The 18,742-nt window shown below is 46.5% G+C and overlaps 1 protein-coding gene across 4 annotated transcripts in view; it reads left to right on the forward strand.

The window, feature by feature from the left end:
• LOC100642848 (solute carrier organic anion transporter family member 74D) overlaps positions 1 to 18,742 on the forward strand; it is an 85,412-nt gene that overhangs the window by 46,660 nt on the left and 20,010 nt on the right. Inside the window, exon 1 of one of the 4 annotated variants that reach the window (XM_012311677.3) lies at positions 3,881 to 4,150. The exons of 2 other annotated variants lie outside the window; for them this stretch is intronic. The gene's annotated coding sequence lies outside the window, so the exon portion shown is untranslated. Of the gene's footprint in view, positions 1 to 3,880; positions 4,151 to 8,088; positions 8,434 to 18,742 lie in introns of those variants that run through there. One more of the 4 variants, XM_048408319.1, reaches the window with a different exon arrangement.

The raw sequence follows: 18,742 nt of genomic DNA on the forward strand, positions 1-18,742 counted from the left end.
TCTCTAACAGAACCTTCGTGCTGAAAATACACCGTCCACCCTTTAGGATGGAAACCGCTCCGCTATTCCATTGCTTTTCCCTGCAAGAAAATCGCTGCTTCAAGTTGCAGTTTCACCGCAACTTTCGTGCTCGAAATACACGATCCTGTTTTCGCCTTGATAAAACGTTTCCCGGATAATACATTTCCCTCTCGACTCGTGGAAACTAGCGCCGGATAATTTGAAAAACGTACGGCCATCGAATCGCAAATTACTTTCAAGAGGCGTGTGTCGAACTTGAACACACCTCTCGGTCGTTCGTTTCGGCTAAGGATCGAGGATTCTTCGAAATTTCGTGAGACGCCAGCGGATTCGTCGTTCTCCGAGAGTAGAGACATGGCTTTACGTATGCGGAATACGTCTCGGCGTCGCCGTCGGCGGGCGAGTTGCCATACGAAGGTCTCCTCGATGTCGTTTTCGGCAGCCGAAAGGGGGACCCTCATGAAGCGGCCGTAGGAGGGAGAGTAGAACGTCTAAAATCGCGTGGTTGTGTGCTCTTATACAATGTGCTCGCGCTACGCTGTGCGTCGAAGAAAGAGAAACTGGTTATCTCTTTTCCCTCTCCTCCTTTACTCTCTTCTGTCTTTCTTCCTCGATTTCATTTTCCACCTTGTACATTTGCCAACCTTCCTCTTTTTTGCTACATTTTTTCTACCTCGGTTTCTCGTTGCTTTTTCTTCGCGTACAGTGTTCTTCTATTTATTTTCTCTCTCTCTCTCCCTCCCTCCCCCCGCTCTCTCTCTTTGCTTCGCCTCTTCTTCCATCTACTTTTTCTCTCGGTCATCCACATGTTCCTCTTCTTTACCTTCGCTTTTTTTTTCCTTATCTTCGACTCTGTTTCTCTGTTCCTCTTCCACGAGCCCTGCTCGACGTTCGTTTCCCCTCTACTTGTTCCTGTTTCTGTCTCGCTCTTCGCGCCTCGTTTTCTCTGTTTCTTTCTACACACGCACGCGTGTCCCTGGCACGTGTGTCGCATCTCCACGTCGTTCCCCCGATCCTCCGTCTCCGTTCCCCTGTCGCCCGGTTTTTTGTGGCTGTTCCTTCGCCTCGTTTCTCTTTCATCCTCTCTTTTCTTCCTTCTTCCCGCTGCTGTTTCCTTCCTTCGACCGATTTATCCACCTCGCATCCCCCTTTCCTCCTCCGTCCCACTGCTACGCCGTGGATACGCATGCGTTTGATATCAGCTGAGCCTGTATCCCCGGAACGTAGTTCTTCCCTATTTCAGATTATTTTTTTCTTCTCGAACAGAACATGCCAGATGTTTGGCTGGGAACAAAGCGAACGTTTAAAAAATTAGAAATATATCAACGATATCTGGACATTTTCTATTCTATATTTTCTCCTAACCACTTAATCATAGTGAAATTCGAATAGCAGACTAGAACGAAGAATCGTACACCCTGACGAAGGGAACGATATTCTTATCGTTTACCGACAAATTTCTATCCTCCCCTCGCGACTTCCTCTCCCGGACGGCTCGTCTGCCTGGCAATAAACAGTCGATTTCTCTTTCGCTCCGATGCTGCCGGCTTCCCGTCCCCGGTCCCCGTGTTGTGTCACTCTTCGTCGTCCGGTTGGAGCGCGTCGGTCGGAGCGTTGCTCGCTACGAAGGGGCCAAATAACTCCGAGGGGTAAACGACTTCCACGCGTGACGGAGTCTCGATGAAGCGCCGTGCGTGCCGGTTGAGGAGACAGGTTCGGGCATCCGGCAAACTCAGTCGATTCGGTCGCGAATCGACGTTCCAGACTCGCTTGGAGAGCGTTGGTACCACTTTGTCGTTGACGCCGCCGCCGTATAATCTAAATTCTTCCCTCAAAATGATTTTTAATCCTTGCCATGGAACTCGATCCCAAACGAAGGTAACCGATGTTATCTTTTTAATGTTCGATATCGGAATTTAAGGATAACGATCTAGAGATCGATCGAAGGATAACTATTACGAATAGTATTATTCGTATAGTATACGATAGATCGATAATTCCAGAACTAGAAGTGATGGAACGACTAAAAGGCGAGTGGAGACGGTTGGAACGAAAAATTGTCCGTTTCTTTTCCAATTTATTTCTGATGACGATGATGAAGGAGCGCGATCGCAACAGTTTCCCCTATCAGTTTCTCCAATTTGCCTGCAATTGCATCGTGACCGCGTAGGCGGTTCACGGTTGCTCGATACCGAGCCTCCACGACGAGATACCGGCCGTTCTTCGGATTCCAGTGTCTCATAAACGTCTGTTAGTTTCCGAACGAGGCTTTCAATCCGACCGCTGTTCCACTTTCTGCTTTTGCCATGCTTTTCGACGCTTGCTTTCTTCTCGTACTCGGCCGATGTCTGGCATCCACGATATTTGCTTTAAGCTCCTTGGAATGTTATCGATAGTACTTTCGGAATCGGCCGTAGCTATTCGATCGCCATTCCACACGTGATATCTTCGCTCTTGGATTTTTAATTTAAATTGTTTCTGTTTTTCCTTTTGTATGACCATCCGTATTTATGAGATGCTGCGCGCGATATCGCCGCTCAAAATGTTACATACTGTACCATATCTGCAATCATATTCTCCAGCTTTACCTTGTAGAGGACCACGGAAAACATTCTCGGCGGTATCCTCGTTGAAACAACGATGCGGCAAGTCAATGGTCTCCGTGTTCGAATGAAACTCGAAGAGAATCCCGTGTGCGTGGGTGGTGTGCCGTTTATTCCCGGAGATGGAAGTGGGTCACAGCAGCTACCACCGTCGCGCGAATGAATAGGGGGTGGAAATGCATTCGTGTGCATCGCAGCCAGGTAAAACGAGCATATCTCGCCGAGTATTTCCTCTCTCTCTTGCTCCTTGGCCATGTATTATCTTTCAGCCTGTTCAACGACGTTTCCTTGCTCAGTTTTCCACCAACAGTTTCCCTCTTTTTTCCAAGCATTTTCGAACACCAATTTTCCCAGCCAGCATTTTTTACGCAGTCGTCTTTCAACATTTCCTTTCGGCAGGTTGATTGCTATTGGAAATTTGGCGTTTGGGCGTGGATGCTAGCCAGACCTTTTTTCTCGCTGGATCATTTCTGTCTAACAGTTTTTTCTTGCTTGTTCTTTTTTTACAAAATCCTTTGGTATTGGTCCAAATCGATGCTCGGAGCAATTGAAATTCCGGTCAGTTGGTCACCTTTTTTCAATATTGGTAGTCGAAGCCTTTTAAGCTGGAACAAGTTCACGGAAGAGCCGTGCGAATCGTTGCTGAAATCTCAGAATTCTTCCTTCGTGTGGTTACCCTTACTGTCGGCGCACGGTTGCTCGGATATCTTTCTTTCATCACCGAAGAGTAATTAGCGTTGACCACTGAGTAGCCACTCCCGGTTGAATCTGCCAGCATTTAAGAATAATTGCGGAGAAATTTTTCTTGGAAGCCGTCGTTTACGTGTCACGAACGCTCGTAATCGCCGTAAATTAACTTGGAATATCGTCTATTCCATCGGCGGATCTCGCCGATTCCATTTTTACTTTTACCATTGGTATAATTCGTCGAAACATTTTTCGTAGCTTCTATCAGGCATACGAGAATTCTAGGAACCTCTTTTCGTTGAGGACGATCGCTGCCGAGGCCCCCTCGTGGATTCCGCGTGCGTTCAGCGACCGCGTGCGAGTAATCGGCGAACCTGGCGAGTTTTTTGACGTCATTTCGCAAACATTTGCGCAGTTCGGACCGCCTGTTATTTCGTACGCGATCCTCCTCCACCCTCGACTCTCTCGTCAAGTCGCAACACTCTCGGTTCAGAAGAGCAACTTTCGACGAGAGGTGATTCGCCTTTTTCGGGGCCTGGCGTGGCGCGCGCGTCGTGTCTCCTGGCCCTCGGCCGCTCCTCCACGGCCCCTCTAATCGCGAATTCGAGACGGCTCGCACTTTCACTCGGTTCGTTCCTCGTTTTTGCCTCTTTTGTTCGTCGTTCCTCTTTTTTTGTTTCGAGGACCACGCGCGCGGCTCGACGACACACGTTCGATTTGGGAATGCGCGAGCGCGACGCGGAATATCGAGTGCTTCTGGTGCTTTACGGCGTACAGTCAGTCTGTGGGATACTTGGACTTGGACGTGTTGCTGTTACACGAACGGATTTTCGGAAGAGGTAACAACACATTCTATTTCGGGACGCGTTTCATTTTCTCTCGAGAGTAATCGCGATACGCAGCTTCCGTTCTATCGATTCTTTCTGTATCTAAGAAAACATGCATCCGATTATTAGTTGAAATCGAGTCTCGCCCAAGTATCGGCAAATTTAACGATCCGTTACGAAATCCATGGATAACGTGATTTAAACGTGTAGCATCTCACGAAGATGGAGGTCGAACCAGATCGTTTTACGTCCCACGCGCAAAAGTTCCACGAAGACCGTAGGAAAGTGGCAAAGAAACATTTTCCAGACGTCATTGATCGACGACGGCGAAATCCAGGCGAACTGCTCGCTGCACATGCGTGCGTCGTTTCGAGATGTTTGCACGTGCGTCAAGAGCGTCGCGATGTCACGTTGACCCAGTTGACGGGGGCTGCAAGCTCTCCTGCCTCTCCCGTGCAGCGATTTCTCAACTTGCGAGAATCGATGGCACGTGTATTTGCCCGTAGACCTGTCAATTCGCCAATACGCTCGTCTTTCAGCCACCGTGCATGTCGATCTTGCACGATCAAACGTACTCGCGCTGCCATTCTTCGTTTAATCGTTCGAAACGAATTCAACGAGATCCAGGAGAAAATCGTCACCTATGTGACTGGGATAATCCGAAATTGGATAGATGGTAGCGTGGAAACTCGATTGTGACAGCGCAGAAACACAAATGAAAAGAAACGTTGGATGAATCGAACGTCGTGTCATTCACGAAATTTCGCTGTAAAATAGGCGACCGTACAAGAATCTTTTAATCCAGAGAAATTCCCAATTGGTGGATTCATCGCGGAAGCTGTATCTCTATCTGTGCATTATCTACACATCCATGTATACATCACTTGTTCAAATTTATCCGGATAATGGTCCGATTTTTTAAAGATACGATTTAATTACAAAGCTAAGTATAAATCACTGCAATGATTTTATTATTACGCGCGATGCATGGCGCGCGTGCATCCGAATCGCGAGAGAACGGGTGGATAACCGTTTCAAGGTGAATTTACAGAAGACTGGCCGGATTATTTGTGGATCCGTTTCTGGAGGAACGCGCGAGGCATCCGCGAGTTTGTTTAGGTTGACAAGCAAAAGCTCCGAACCAATGTTTCACGCCATCATGCTCATTGTCTCTTTGTCAACGCGTCGGCGCGCAAATCTTGTAGGATTTGAACTAGATTCGAAGATGAGGAACACCCGTATCGCGGAACCGAGTGTATTTTAGTAAACTAAACATAGAACCGACTCTAAACAGGTTTCAAAGCCGCGTTTAGGATGACGCGACAAGAATCATAAAGCGTGTTGTTGCACGTTAAAGAGACGGAGAACGAAGACCCGGAACAACGAGAAAGTGGACAGCGCCAAATTTCAGGAGACAAATTTTTCGTTGATGCAAATTGATTGCTCGCGTTCAAACGCGGCTGCTTTCCCTCTCGATTTCTCTTTTTACTTTTAAACCATAAAGCGACAATGTTTAAATACGTTATTGGTGAAAGGATCCACATAGGTATTCCGTGTCGTTAAGATAATCAGCCTTTTGCCCCGAGGTCGTTCGTTCGGCTCTTCTCGTTTCCGTTTCGCACCGACTATACCAGCCTCGCTTTCGTCCACGATTTGCGCAACGATGCTCGTGGGACGAGCTCGATTACGCTCGTCGAAATATATTTTCGCGCTCGTATAGCCGAAAGCCAAGCGTAAACTTGACGTTTCTGTATACGACGCGACGTAATTCCAGCAGAAAACTCGAATCTGACTCTCGTCTCTGGAAGGAATCGAATCGATCGGCCCGAACGAAACGTCTCGTCTCGTTCCTATGCCTCTGCCTGGCTGTTTCGCGTGCAGCGGCAGTCTGCACGCGCACTGATAAGAGTTTATGCGTTGAAAATCTTTATGAGATCTGTTCGTGCGATCATAAAGCTAAAGGCACACGATCGTAAACGCAGTCGCGCGCTTTAATGATCATCGATAATTCAGCAATTACGAGCCGTTCGTACCTTCTCTCGCCCCGTGTCTCTGTCTTTCGCTGCCTAAACGTGTTAATTGAATCGTTCATCCTGAGCTAACGAGTGGTTACCTTGAACGAGTCATAGACTTTTCTTTGCGTCGTCTAACTTTCGTTTTCCTTTCTGCAATCGCCGATGTTGTCGCCGTACTTCGCCTTCTTGCTTCCAAATTGCGAATACTTAGTCGCGGATTTACAGGTAAAATGGGGAGATCGAGTGGTCCAGAAGTTTCGATAACGAATTTTGGAGATTGCAAACGCGTGCACCGAGAATCTGTGCGATTCGTACGCGAATTCTCGTGGTTCGTTTTTGTTCCATTTCCAACGATTTGAAGAGGAAGCGTTTCATTCGCGAGCTTCCCGCGGGTGAAATCTTTCGCCTGGGCGAGAAGGCGAGAAATAGGTTCGATCCAGGAACAGAATTGTTCGACTCGATCCACGAGGAGACTTCATCGCGCTTCTCTGTCTGCTTCTCCGCGAAGAATTTCCAGTCTCATCGTGCGGGTATATACCCGAGGGAAAAATCTGCGTTTACCAGAAAATTCGTACGAAACGGTGCGCCTAGTTGCGGAGTATCTAGGCCAATGCACTCGAAATCTCTCGATACATGCGGCCAGGCTGCACCGAAAACGGCTGTATTATACCTGCTGAGCGGGAACAGAGGACCCGGGCAGCGGAGGAGAGGGTGGAAAAGGCGATAGAGAGGGAGTGTGAAACGGAGATAAAAAGGCAACGGGACGAGGGTGCGAAAGAGAGACGACGAAAAAGAGGCGAACGAGCGAATAGAGGGTCGTGAATAGAGCAAAAATGAGACGTAGAGATCAAGGGAGAAACGAGGAGGGATCATCGGCGAGGTTGGCGGGAACAAGGGGCGAGAGGGTGGAATAGGATGGGAAGGGAAAAAGGAGACACGGTCGGAAAGAGAGTGGAGCAAAAAGGGATTCGGAGAGACAGCGGAAGAGGGCAGAACGAAGAGAAAACGAGCTTCGGGGGAGTGACGAATAGATAGACGAGCGAAGAAGTGGATACGGGGACAAAGAAGATACAGATACGGAGACAAAAAGGGTAGAATGGGAAAAAAAGAAAGAGGAGAGGAGGGAGGAAGGAATAAGAGAAAGGGAGAAAGAGAAGATAGAACGGCGGTCGACAAAAAAATGCGAGTGGAGCAAAAAACGAGACAGATGGGACAAGGGAGTGGAAAAAAGAGCGAACGGGAGCGAGAAGGGAAGATTGGCCGCCCACGCTCGAGCATAGAGAGCAAGGAGTGTGCTTTGCTCGGTGCTTTTACTCGGGCGAAGCGCGATGTCGGCGAACCGTGTGTCCCAAAGTAGGTCAGGTCTCAATGGCGGTGCCGCAGAGCGGCCTGTGTCTACGTGCATGCGCACACTATCAGCCAATGCACATGCAGCCCGTCGGTGCAACGTGCTGCTGCGCTCTTCTATCTTTGAACTATGCGCGCCGAACCCTTTTTCCTGCTCCGCCGCGCTTCGCTTCTTCCACCACTTCCTCCACCCTCTTCTCTACCGCTACAGTCGAGCTCTGACGTTCGTTCTTCCTTCCCTTTTCCGGACCAGGCCCGACCTCCTCCTCCTCCCCCTACTCTTCCTCCTCCTCCTCCTCCTCCTCCTCCTCCCTCTACTTTCGGTGATTTTCACCCGATCGCTGCTGGACGAATCCAGAGCCTCCTACCTCCCTATGAAAACGAACGTTTCCGGAGATGCTTGCTCCAGTTTCTTCTTTTTAGCTAGCTCGACCAGGTCACGGGATATTTGAATGTGTTTTCTGGCACGGAAGGGGTGGGTGGGACGAGGATCAGCCCGACAGTAGGCAATCCGTGAGTAGAGCTCTCGGTAGAAGAATTTCGAAGAAGGAAACAGGTAGGCACGATGCTTGTAGAAGTACGAGCAATCGGTAAACTTCGCCAGCCTCAGAAGCGAGAGTTAAACTCGTGCTAGATTCGAATCGCGATCCAAGTGCCGACGAAACGTTGTACGACGTTCTATGACGCGACACATGGTAATCGGAATCAATTGAAATTGACCGAGAGAAGCAAAATAGAAGAAGCATAGAGGAAACTGGCCTGACGGTTGCTACACGGAAATTGGCCTCTAGCCGAAGAATCGCTCGACTCTCTTTTAAACGACTTCCTTCAATGAAACGAAGAAGAAAGAAGGGGCCACGGGTAGGGATCGGGAGGATGGGAGGAACGCGCTAGCCGGAGGGTGTCGATGAGAAGCAGCAGCGGCTAGACCAGGTCATACCAATTTGTTTCATCAAGCAAAGTGTGTGTAATGCGTATGATGCAAGCGCGTGGAAGCCGGCCGGGACCGTGTCGTTCGCGCTTCAGGTTTGCACCTACGTGCTCGATATCTCGATTATCGAGCGTCCGAGTTCACCATGGGAATATGGGACATTCCGCAGCTGCGTACCTGCTGCGCTCTCTAGCTTCGAGGCTCTCAGGTCATCCGGGAGAGATTCTGCGTCTCTCGTTCGCCTCCTCTTCCCTCTTTTTCCCTCCCCTCTCCCCAATCTCTTCCTTCCGACACCTCGTTGGCGACCTCTCTTTTTTCTGTTAATTATTTCTATCCCCCGCGTTTATTTATACGTGTCACCGTTATCGAGCTTCGACATAAATTGCCGTGGAAATAATCGTCTGGCCGGAGATAGATCGCCGAAGGAAGAAGATCGAAAGCTACGGTATTTGCACGAGGTTTGGCTCGAATTTTGCCCACCCACGAAGTCTCCAGCGGTTTCCTATTGGTTGTTTTTATTCTCATGTGGTACTCGGCTGCCCGAGCTTTCGACGTCCTAGTTGAGCGGAGCTTTGAAACGCGAAGTAACGTCGCCTTGTGAAGTTTCAATACACAGTGTTCCATTGCCGTAGCTCGCTTTGAGCTTACAAACTACATTGAGGGACCGACGAAATTGGCCGAATAGCTCGTAGAAGGACACTTGAAGCTATTTTCCAATTAATAATCTAGGTGACAGTCGTTTCGATACTAAAATTAGGAGTGGAAGACGTCGCTCACGTGACGCTCAATTGAGCGCTTCGAGTTTCAAATCCGGTCGTGCCAATCTTCATAATCTTTCCACGCTAATAAACTTAACCATCTGATCATCGAATAGAAGTACGTGCTATTATAATTACGACCATGCCAAGCGTTTCATCGTCTCTTTTCATTTCGAAAAGATTTCTCAAAGTTCCAACCGAATCGAAGTTCGCATCTCTCGTTCTCCCGTGTCTGTTTCATTCAAGAGGATCGAATCATATTCGAAAATAGTCGGATCGAAAACGTCGCGTTTTATGCATCACAGTCGCGCCACGTGTTAACGATCCGATGCAGTTTTACGCCTACGTCATCGGTGCTTACCATCGATTTAGAGAGTAGGTCACAGATGCGCACCTGCTGGATCTAAAAGTTGGTCGCATCTGGGCTCTAATTTCCATCTCGATCGTTGTAAACAACACGTGTAACGATGATACTTCGCGCTGGCACTTGGTATCCGATCACCAAGTTCGGCTACCCGAACGGATCTTCTCGCTTGCACTCGTCGTACGCACGAGTAACCACTCCGATCGAATCGATAAGATGCATAAATTATAATTGGCACTCAGTTAACGCCAGCATAAAGAGCTAAGACGGTAAGATTAATTGATCACGACAGATCACACGGTTCGCGAGGTATTTAATCCTTGAGTCGTGTTAAAACTCTGGGATTCTGGAAGAGACGCGGCAGGACGCGACAAAGGACGATCCTTGCTGGCCTGAGACGCGATCTATCAATTACTTTTACTTTTAAACCGGCTGAAAGGCGCCATGACACAGATCGACCGGCCCGTTCGAACGAAACGCCGCGTGTACACAGATCTCTCACACCTACGCCAACGTCAGCCTCGACATCTGAGACAAGCCGCAGCTGCGAACCTGTCGCACTGCAACTGCAACTCCACGACCGAGGTCATCCGGCCAGTTTCGCCTCTCTTTTTCTCTTTCTCTCCGGTGCATAGCTCCTGTCCCGGTTTTTTCACTTTCTTTCACTCTCGCCGCCGTTGTTACGGCCGCACCATCGCCACAACGATTCGGAATTTCACGCACTCTCGTTGCACGTGTTAATCGAGCGACACGGCTGCGTATTTTTATTACTATCCAAATAGACAAATCGAGTCTCGGAGGTAGAAAAAGATACCGTTCAATTCTACGGTTATATCGGAGCAGACAGATTTGAAATTATTTATAAAACTTCTATTTTCTGTGATTCGATGTCACGAAGTTTCAGCGAAGAACAAGATAAGGAAGTTTGCTTGGCAGGTTTCATCTCTTCTCTCCGCGATAAGCCGATCGACGGCTGATTTATTGGAGACAGTTCTACTCGACGCACTCGACGTTGTTTTTCACAGAAATCTTCCGTGGGAAGAGATCTAAATTCGGTATTTTTAAATCTTTCTAAAATCGACGCAACGTATCGCGCCATCTCGCAGTACGTGGAAAATACAAATTTTCAAGCTCGTGATCCAACATTAAATAACGGAAACACAGAGTGTATTCAGAAATCGATCGATCGCCGCCTCGCATGATCGCTTCCGAAGCGTCGATCGACCGTTCTATCGAGATTCAAGGCCTCTGATCTAGCGTGAACGCGATCAATGAAGTCCATTGGGATCGAGAAACATTCTTCATAGCGTTCGACTCGCGCTGATCGCGCACTCGGATAGCCCATAGATCGTTGCTGGATCGCTGGCGAAAAGAAGCGAATTCTTGACAAATCCTTCGAAAGGGTTGAAATCGCTTACCTCTGAGACATCCATTTTCCACGGATTCCGAGAATATTTCCGGACGGTAGTAACGAGCCAGCGAACGATTCATTTCGCGTACAGCCTTATGCGTGTAGCGAAGAATTCGCGGGGAATGAGATTTCCGCGAATTCATTAAGGGTACGTACCGCCGGTAGGCCTCGCACTGGCTGGTTACATAGATGCTGAACGCTTGAAATAAATGCGTGCATAAAACTTTGCAAGCAGGCAAACAGCTGCGCGCGTGCATCGGTGTGTTGTGGGTCGACTAGAGATGGGATCAAACCGCGCTCACGTTCATTCGCGTCTAATCTCCTCCGGATAAGTTCGCCTAATATTCCCATCTCTAACCCTTTACATTCTGAATTTTGCCATTCGTCGCTGATTTTTATGTCAGTATACAATATCTTTGTATCGTGTGGTTTTTATTCTTCCAGCTTAAAATACCGTAGTATCGAGGAAAAATTGTTAGGGAAATCTGAATGAAATACAGATAGAAAACAATGGAAGCGCTGATAGGTGCAAGGATAGGAAATGCCGATGAACTATATGCCTGTGACTCTTTAGGACATTGAGTATTAAAAAAGGTATATTTGACCATTTTGAGTCAACAACTGTAAAACACTTGTACGTTGTAAGAGTACCGGAAACTGTGGTATAAGAAGAACGTCTTGGTGGAGAGAGTGGTCAATAGTCAATAGTTGTAGTTGGATTTACGACTGAGTTGCGATTAGTTGCAGTTGCGAAGAAGGTGCGAGTAGTTGCAGGTTACTTGTGAGTTGTTAATTGTAAGTTCTAATTATTGATAGGTATAGTTCACTGTTTAAATCACTCGAAATAAATTTATATAATAAATAGAGATCACTATAATCCTGATCTCTATAATACGTACTTAGAAATTGTTCGTACATACTTAGTTCATAGCAGTATTTTTAATAAAAGTAAAGTTTCTTCGACAAAGAGTTAAGGAAAGGTAGCTGGATTAGTTTTCAAGATTCGTTGCCAGACCGATATTAGACTACAGTGATTTAGCTACGATCGTGTTACTTTTATCGATAAGCATTTAATATTCGTTATGTATATTGAATAATGTTTAAGCGAATTGACCTTGCACAAGCGTTTCTGATAAATTCGCTATCGCTGTTTATCTATTCGATAGCTCCATTGTTATTTCGTTTCTGGTGACGATTAGGCTATCCAAATGCCGGAGAAATCGTGTCATCGGCTGCCGAATAATTCGTTATCACGCTATACAGCGATGAAACGTTATCGGCTGTGCATTGTTCACTCGCTTGATCCCATCTCTAGCGTCGGCACACCTGTGCACCGTGTTCACTTGACTCGCATAATCCGCCGGCTAGAACGTGTTCGCATCTAGCAAGCGGCTCGGTGTGTCCGACTAATCGTGGGAAGGGTATGAAGGGCAGAATAACGAAACGGCACAACTCCACTCGCACGCTGCATCGAGAGATCGAAGACTTTCCGTCCGCGTAGAAAAAATTCTCGGTACCTTGGCGCGTTATCAACGACTCGCCGTAACTCGATTACGCATCGGGATACGGGCAAAATTAATTATGGAAGAAGTACGTACGCGCGTATTATGGAAGATAGTCTCTTATCTCGTACGGACATGGCCTTTAAGTGTGTAGCTTTATACCGAGCAAAGCTTGAAATTCCTTCGACATGCTTGAAACGTAGAAAATGATCTTAAGAGAATTTCTAACGCCTGGACGGACAACTATAGAAACGTACGAAGTCGAACGCCAACTAATTATAAATCGTATATCCTCGTGATGAGATCGCGTATCGTATTTAGCCTATAGCCAAAGCGTGAAAGCCTCGAATCGATTCGTATCGCCTGGCACCGGTACCCCACGTGCAATAATCCAATCCTGCTTGCGTTTGTCGTGTCGTTCGACGTTGGAGAACCGCGAAGTCGGACACACGTGGCTTGCCACGCGAGTTGCAGACACTCGGGAAACGCGGACACCAGAAGTGGGAATCGGGTACCGATCGTCTGCTGATCTTTTCGCTTCTCTCGTTGACCGCGTACGCTGTCTACCGTCTAATGGAATAGCAATTCGTGTGTCGTAATCCTCGAGATTGATCGATGTAGTTAATATCGATACCTGATACGTACGAGTAGAAACACGCGGTCGAGTATTTTTGGAATTATTGAATTCCCGAGACCTTTCGTTCCACTTGCAGTCGATGCGATCTGTGTTAGTTTCGATCTATCGCTTATTCGTGGAAATCACGTTGAACAAGTCGTATCGCGGATGGCAGGTTAGGCGGTTTCGAGTCGGCCTGCCATAATTCTATTCGGCAGGATGCACGTAAGCTCGCCACCGCTTGGCGATCAATTGCCCCACCGAGGGTGGATCGCGTGTGGTCAAGCTGTAAGTGGTTGTACCTGTACGCGAGGGAATTTTGATCTCTTAGATCGCGTTAACGTATTCGTATAGCCTTCCCAATGGTTTCCAGTGGGAAACGGGAATTTCCGAATAATAACCAGCTACGTGTGGTATCTCGATAATTTAATTTTCAATTTATATCGTACGCAAGAAGATAGAAGACTTTTCTCATTAAAATTCTTTCCTTCGTTAATTTTTCATTCGTTGGTGTAGAGGTGTAGTGGATGATACGTGCACCGGTCATTCGGCCTTGACGTAGTCAGGATACAAGCACGAGTTAGCGTGTTATTTGCCAAAAAAGATGCTACCGATAGCGTTGGGTATGATTGTCGGTAATTTGCGGCGAAGGGCCACCGCGGTCGTGAATACACGTCTATTATTACATCGCGCTGTGTCCACCATAATGCGCTGCAGCTCCATGTTACTGTCTATGTATGTCCGCTATAATACGCTGCACTTTGGTCATGCTAGTATGTCATTTGTACCGGATACCAAGCTCTTCTACCTCTTCTACCACCGATCGCTCGGTTTCCTTCATTAGGAATTTTCAATCCGTCGGCCTTGAAGAACTCTCGAGTTACTTGGAGTTTCTACGAACGTGAAATATAACGGGACATTGGATTTAGGTATAACCTAGACAAGTTAAATCTATTTAAGACTTAAGCTAGCGGTAACTTTGATCTAACTAGGTCTAATCCGGCTTGAACTTAAATTAAACGTGATCGATACACGGTAGCCCAGACCTAGTTCGAACTTGATCCTACGTGCACTTTGCGTGGATGTAGCACTCGACAGGTATATCTACGTGGCCTTCGCCATCGTAAAAGTTCCTCCACTTGGTTTTTTCACTTGGAATAACGTTCGAACGGATTGGAAACAGGTAGAGCTCGTCCTTACGCGTTTTATCCTGTTATTTTGTAGAAGGGAATTCTGCATTTTACTACACGATCGAATCGTCGTTCAGGTCCTTTTGGGCCGAGTGTTACGGTAGGCGTGGTTTTATGGAGGTAGTTCGTAAAGATTGGATTACGTCTCGTTGCAGCGATTAAGTGGTTAATCGAGTCTGATGTCATTTCAGGAACGATGTTTATTGTGGTTCGTAATTGGGGTTGATTTCAGTGGGCTGGATTTTTGTTAGATAATTAAATACAACTTGGTTCGAGTAATTTCGCGTAATAAAGTTTTACAATATCTTCGAATAATGTATGTTTATACGCATTTGAAATTGCAAGAGTTCGTAAATTCTTCTCGCATACACGAGAACAGTTCCGTAAACTTGGCACAAAATCGTTCCAGAAACCTATATACGCGGTGTAAATTACTTAACCGTCTCTTGTACCCAACGTATCTTAGTTCGCACGTTATACCTCTCCGCGGAAATTACCCAACTCGTATACGATTCCTCGACAATCAACAAGACAGATCCCGGTTCGATACCTTTCATCCACGATCGTTTGGCTGAACTCGTTTCGCGAGAAACAAAAAGAAACAAGATGATCAACTATACAACGAGAGAGAGAGAGAGAGAAAAAATACGAAGATGGAATATGAGTCATGGAGGACTTCCTCGATCGTCGCGATATCGAATCGAACGTAGTCGTTTTCGTAGGTTTCTCGCAATTTCGATGGACTTTCCCGTTTCTATACACGACTCGCGTATCCTGCGGCTCGTCTCACGAGCATCGCCGCTACAATGTTAACGAGATCCCAGAGAGTAGCTAATGTAAAAGGCCGCGTAAAAAGCGAACCTTTTGAGCCTTTATTACCCGTAATTTCCGTGGAAGTTTATTGCCGGTCCGAATACCGACTGTTATTAATACAGCGACGTTTATCTATCATTACGAGCCGTATCGGACTGGACTATTAATGGCCGCGAAAGATAGTATAAATTTTCGAGAATCGACGATCGAAATACACTCCGTGTGTTGCAACCGGTGTCGGACGATTTCTCGAGGTGTGCGCACCACCGTTGATCGATGGTTCGAACGAAAAAATACAGGCTGCTACAGCTCGGAAGCGGCATTTATCATGCGTCGAATTACGAGAACGAGCGGCAGCGGGGAAAAAAGAAATTGGTAAGATAGAGAAAGAGAAGGCAAGGACGAGTTTGACTTTCGTTGGCCGTGCACCGAGTCTCGTTCGGTGCTCTAATGACATGATTTTCATGTTCTAGTTTCCATTAAACTCTTGCTTTCTTTTGGGACGTCGCGTCGCGGTCGAGATATCGAACGAGCTCATCTTTCACTTTTATTTTCGTTCGATTCACTCTACTGGCCTGCGGCTTCTTTCATTAAATTTTTGTTGTCCGTGCTGCCCTGTGGCAAACGGTGGAAATTGAACTTTCGGCTTAAGCTTCGTTTTTCCCCTCGCGTACCTACCTGTTCCCGGTTCCGTTTCAATTTTAATTAATGACAGGGGTTAGCTGTTCTCCTCTGTTCTCGTCGCCACCATTCCATTATGATTCTATAATCGGCTCGAATAATTCAATACAGGAATTCAATACAGATTCAATTTCGCGACTCGCGTGTACACCGCGAATGATCGTCCTCGATTCGCTTACGATATATGTTTTGCCATTGATTTACGACTTATAATTTCACAGGGGAAAAAAACATCGGAGAATAGGAGATTTTCACTTGGAAAATTGGCTCTGGTTCGTCGCTCGATAAATACACACGCCCGATCTCTATTTTTGCCGTGTCGTTTATTGCTTTCCAGAACGGGGTCGAGATCGGCATTCCCCCCTATTGTTCCCAGCCATGGAAATTACTTTCGCTGCTTTCGATTTTCACGACGACGGCTGTGATTTAACGGAGACAACTTCACCAGAACACGACTTTCATCCTCGCTTGATTACGGTCCCGTCTTCCACGCGTTGCACGATTATTTCAACTTCAATTAGAATTATAGCCATCCTGGATGATTGTTTGAGAAAGGGGAATCGACGTCCGTGTAATTCTACCTTTCGCTTGTGAGTCCGCTGATTTAATTGTTCTCACTCGTTTCTTGCATGTGCAATTAGCTTTCGCATCGGGCTTTTCCTTCGTTCTACGTTGTTTTTTGAGTAAAGATAAAGAGACATGGAAAACCGAAGGTTGTATCTTAAACATTGTATCTTAAAAAAAAAAGAAAAAAGAAAAAAAAGGAAAAAGGAATGAATTAAGAAAGTTACGGTTATAGGAATGGTAAAGGACGATGGATGGCTTGGAAGAAGAAATGAAATTATTCTTGGACGTATTTAATTATCTGCTAATGGAAATATGTACATAGTCCAGATAGCAGAAGGAAAGACAAGAATATCGATGCACGAATTAGGGATCGATCGCGAGTATACGAAACTGGCAAAACATGAAAATCGTCTCTCACTCGTCCTGTCCAGTTTTTAGCGGCGTTTATTATTTATTGTTCCGCAGAAGTGGCTGGAATTATTCTTGAGCGTTCTAGCACGCCGCTCCACGTGCATGTGAACGTATCACCGTAAACCAGATTCAAGATCAGGTTCAGCAAGTTTGCTGGGAACATCAAAGTAGAATATAAATCTCGCTGCTTTCCACTTACTTTCTTGGGGGCATTTGCAAAGATTTGCGACATGCGTTCACCGCGATCGAGCTGTCGATCGAAAGTGAATCGCGTGAGAAATCGGAATCTATTCGATGGCTTCGTCGACGTTTTTCGTATAATTTTCTTTGCTTACGGTGGGTTAAACGGCATAATTAAAAAGTAGTTTCTCCAATTGCAAACTTCTGCTCCATATAACGTCCCGATTCTAGCCGGGAATTAGAAATGTTATTGCATCAACGCGGATCGTTATCGGTGTTGCCTCGAAAGTATTTCCTCACAAAAACCAGGCGATTAAGCATTTTTCTATGACGAAACGTTTCTAGACATTCTCGAAGCGATTAAGAACCTACGATCGATTAGGATAGCTTTGTACACACGCGTCGAGCATGGTAAAAAGCTGTTTCGAAAATTGACGGGCAATTGACCGTGAAATGTTGGTAAAAAGCGTGCCATGGATACAGGACACGCGTTGTCTGGACAAAGGCCGACTCGACGATTCGACGCGGAAGGATCCCTTACACGATCGACGTTCCTTCCTTCGATTTCGTCCTGTCAGACCTTCGTATGGTTCTTCGCAAGCTGTTTTACGCTGCAAGTCGATCGCTTCTGACTACGATGCGCAAACGTGTTACGATGAAGACTGTTTTGCACACTCTAAAGCACTTTGATGGACGTTCGAGGGCCACCCGAGAGAAATTGCTTTCTTCGTTTCGCGCGTAGCATACAAAGACGAACGAGTCGTTCGATATTATTATTAATTTCCTTTCACGGGTGAAAGGTTGTAGATACAAAGAATTATGCGAGAAACACATGGAACAGGAAGAGACGATATTTTCGACGACCGTGAAACATTGGCTCTCTGATGTCTGGACGCTCGAATGGCAGATTTCGTTTCTTTTTTTTCTTTTTTCTTTTTTTTTCTTTTTCTCTCGTCCAATCACGTGCTTGGCCTTCCGAGTCGGCAGTTTCTTTTGGGTCGCTCTGTACGACAACGTGCACGCTGGCATTGAGTTGTAGTCGTAGTAGAATAGAGCAACTAACCAACTAACCACGAGACGTCAGTAGGACAGTGAAAGGCGACCTAGACCAAGTCTCTCCGGCGCAACGCTGCTGGAACTTGACGAGGAACGCCGCTGTTTTCGTACACGTACGTACCGTCACGGTGTCCAGGTGTTCGCGTATCGCATCTTCGCAGGCGAGCTAATCTTTCCATCCGACGAAATCGAAATAAGTCGCGACTATTGCCAGCCCTATAAGTAGGACTCTCCGTAATCTTTCGTAGAAAATGAAGTGGTCTCGCGGATTAAACATTTTCTCGATCGAGGATATATCTGAGAGCGTATCGAATAGTCAAGATTGAATTTCTCATGGAAAATATTAATCTTTCGAAAACGATTAAATATCGGGAATAATTTTCACGAACGAGTAGAGTATCGTTACGCGTAATTCGTTACTCGTGATTAATTAAAACGGAAAAATACTTGCGTATCGATCGGTACCGATAGATCCATAATCCGATAATAAGAATAGCAGCTGTCAGGTTTTATCTCAGTGAAGCACGCACGTGGGCTCTTACCAAGAACTTTTACGAGATATTTGAGTCCCCGTGCAAGCCTACGACAGCATACCACAGCAATTTATTACCGGAAATTTCTTTTCTCGTTGCATCATGCTCGGTGCCACCTAGAAAACCTATGAAACCCCCAATGAAATCACAATACAAGCGGAATTTCTAATTAACCGCGCTAGTAGAAACCGTACCGAATTTTCTCGGATTCAGATCCTCTGGAATTTTG

The sequence above is a fragment of the Bombus terrestris genome, chromosome 9 (genome assembly GCF_910591885.1).
Source record: "Bombus terrestris chromosome 9, iyBomTerr1.2, whole genome shotgun sequence".
NCBI classification, from domain to species: Eukaryota; Metazoa; Arthropoda; class Insecta; order Hymenoptera; family Apidae; genus Bombus; species Bombus terrestris.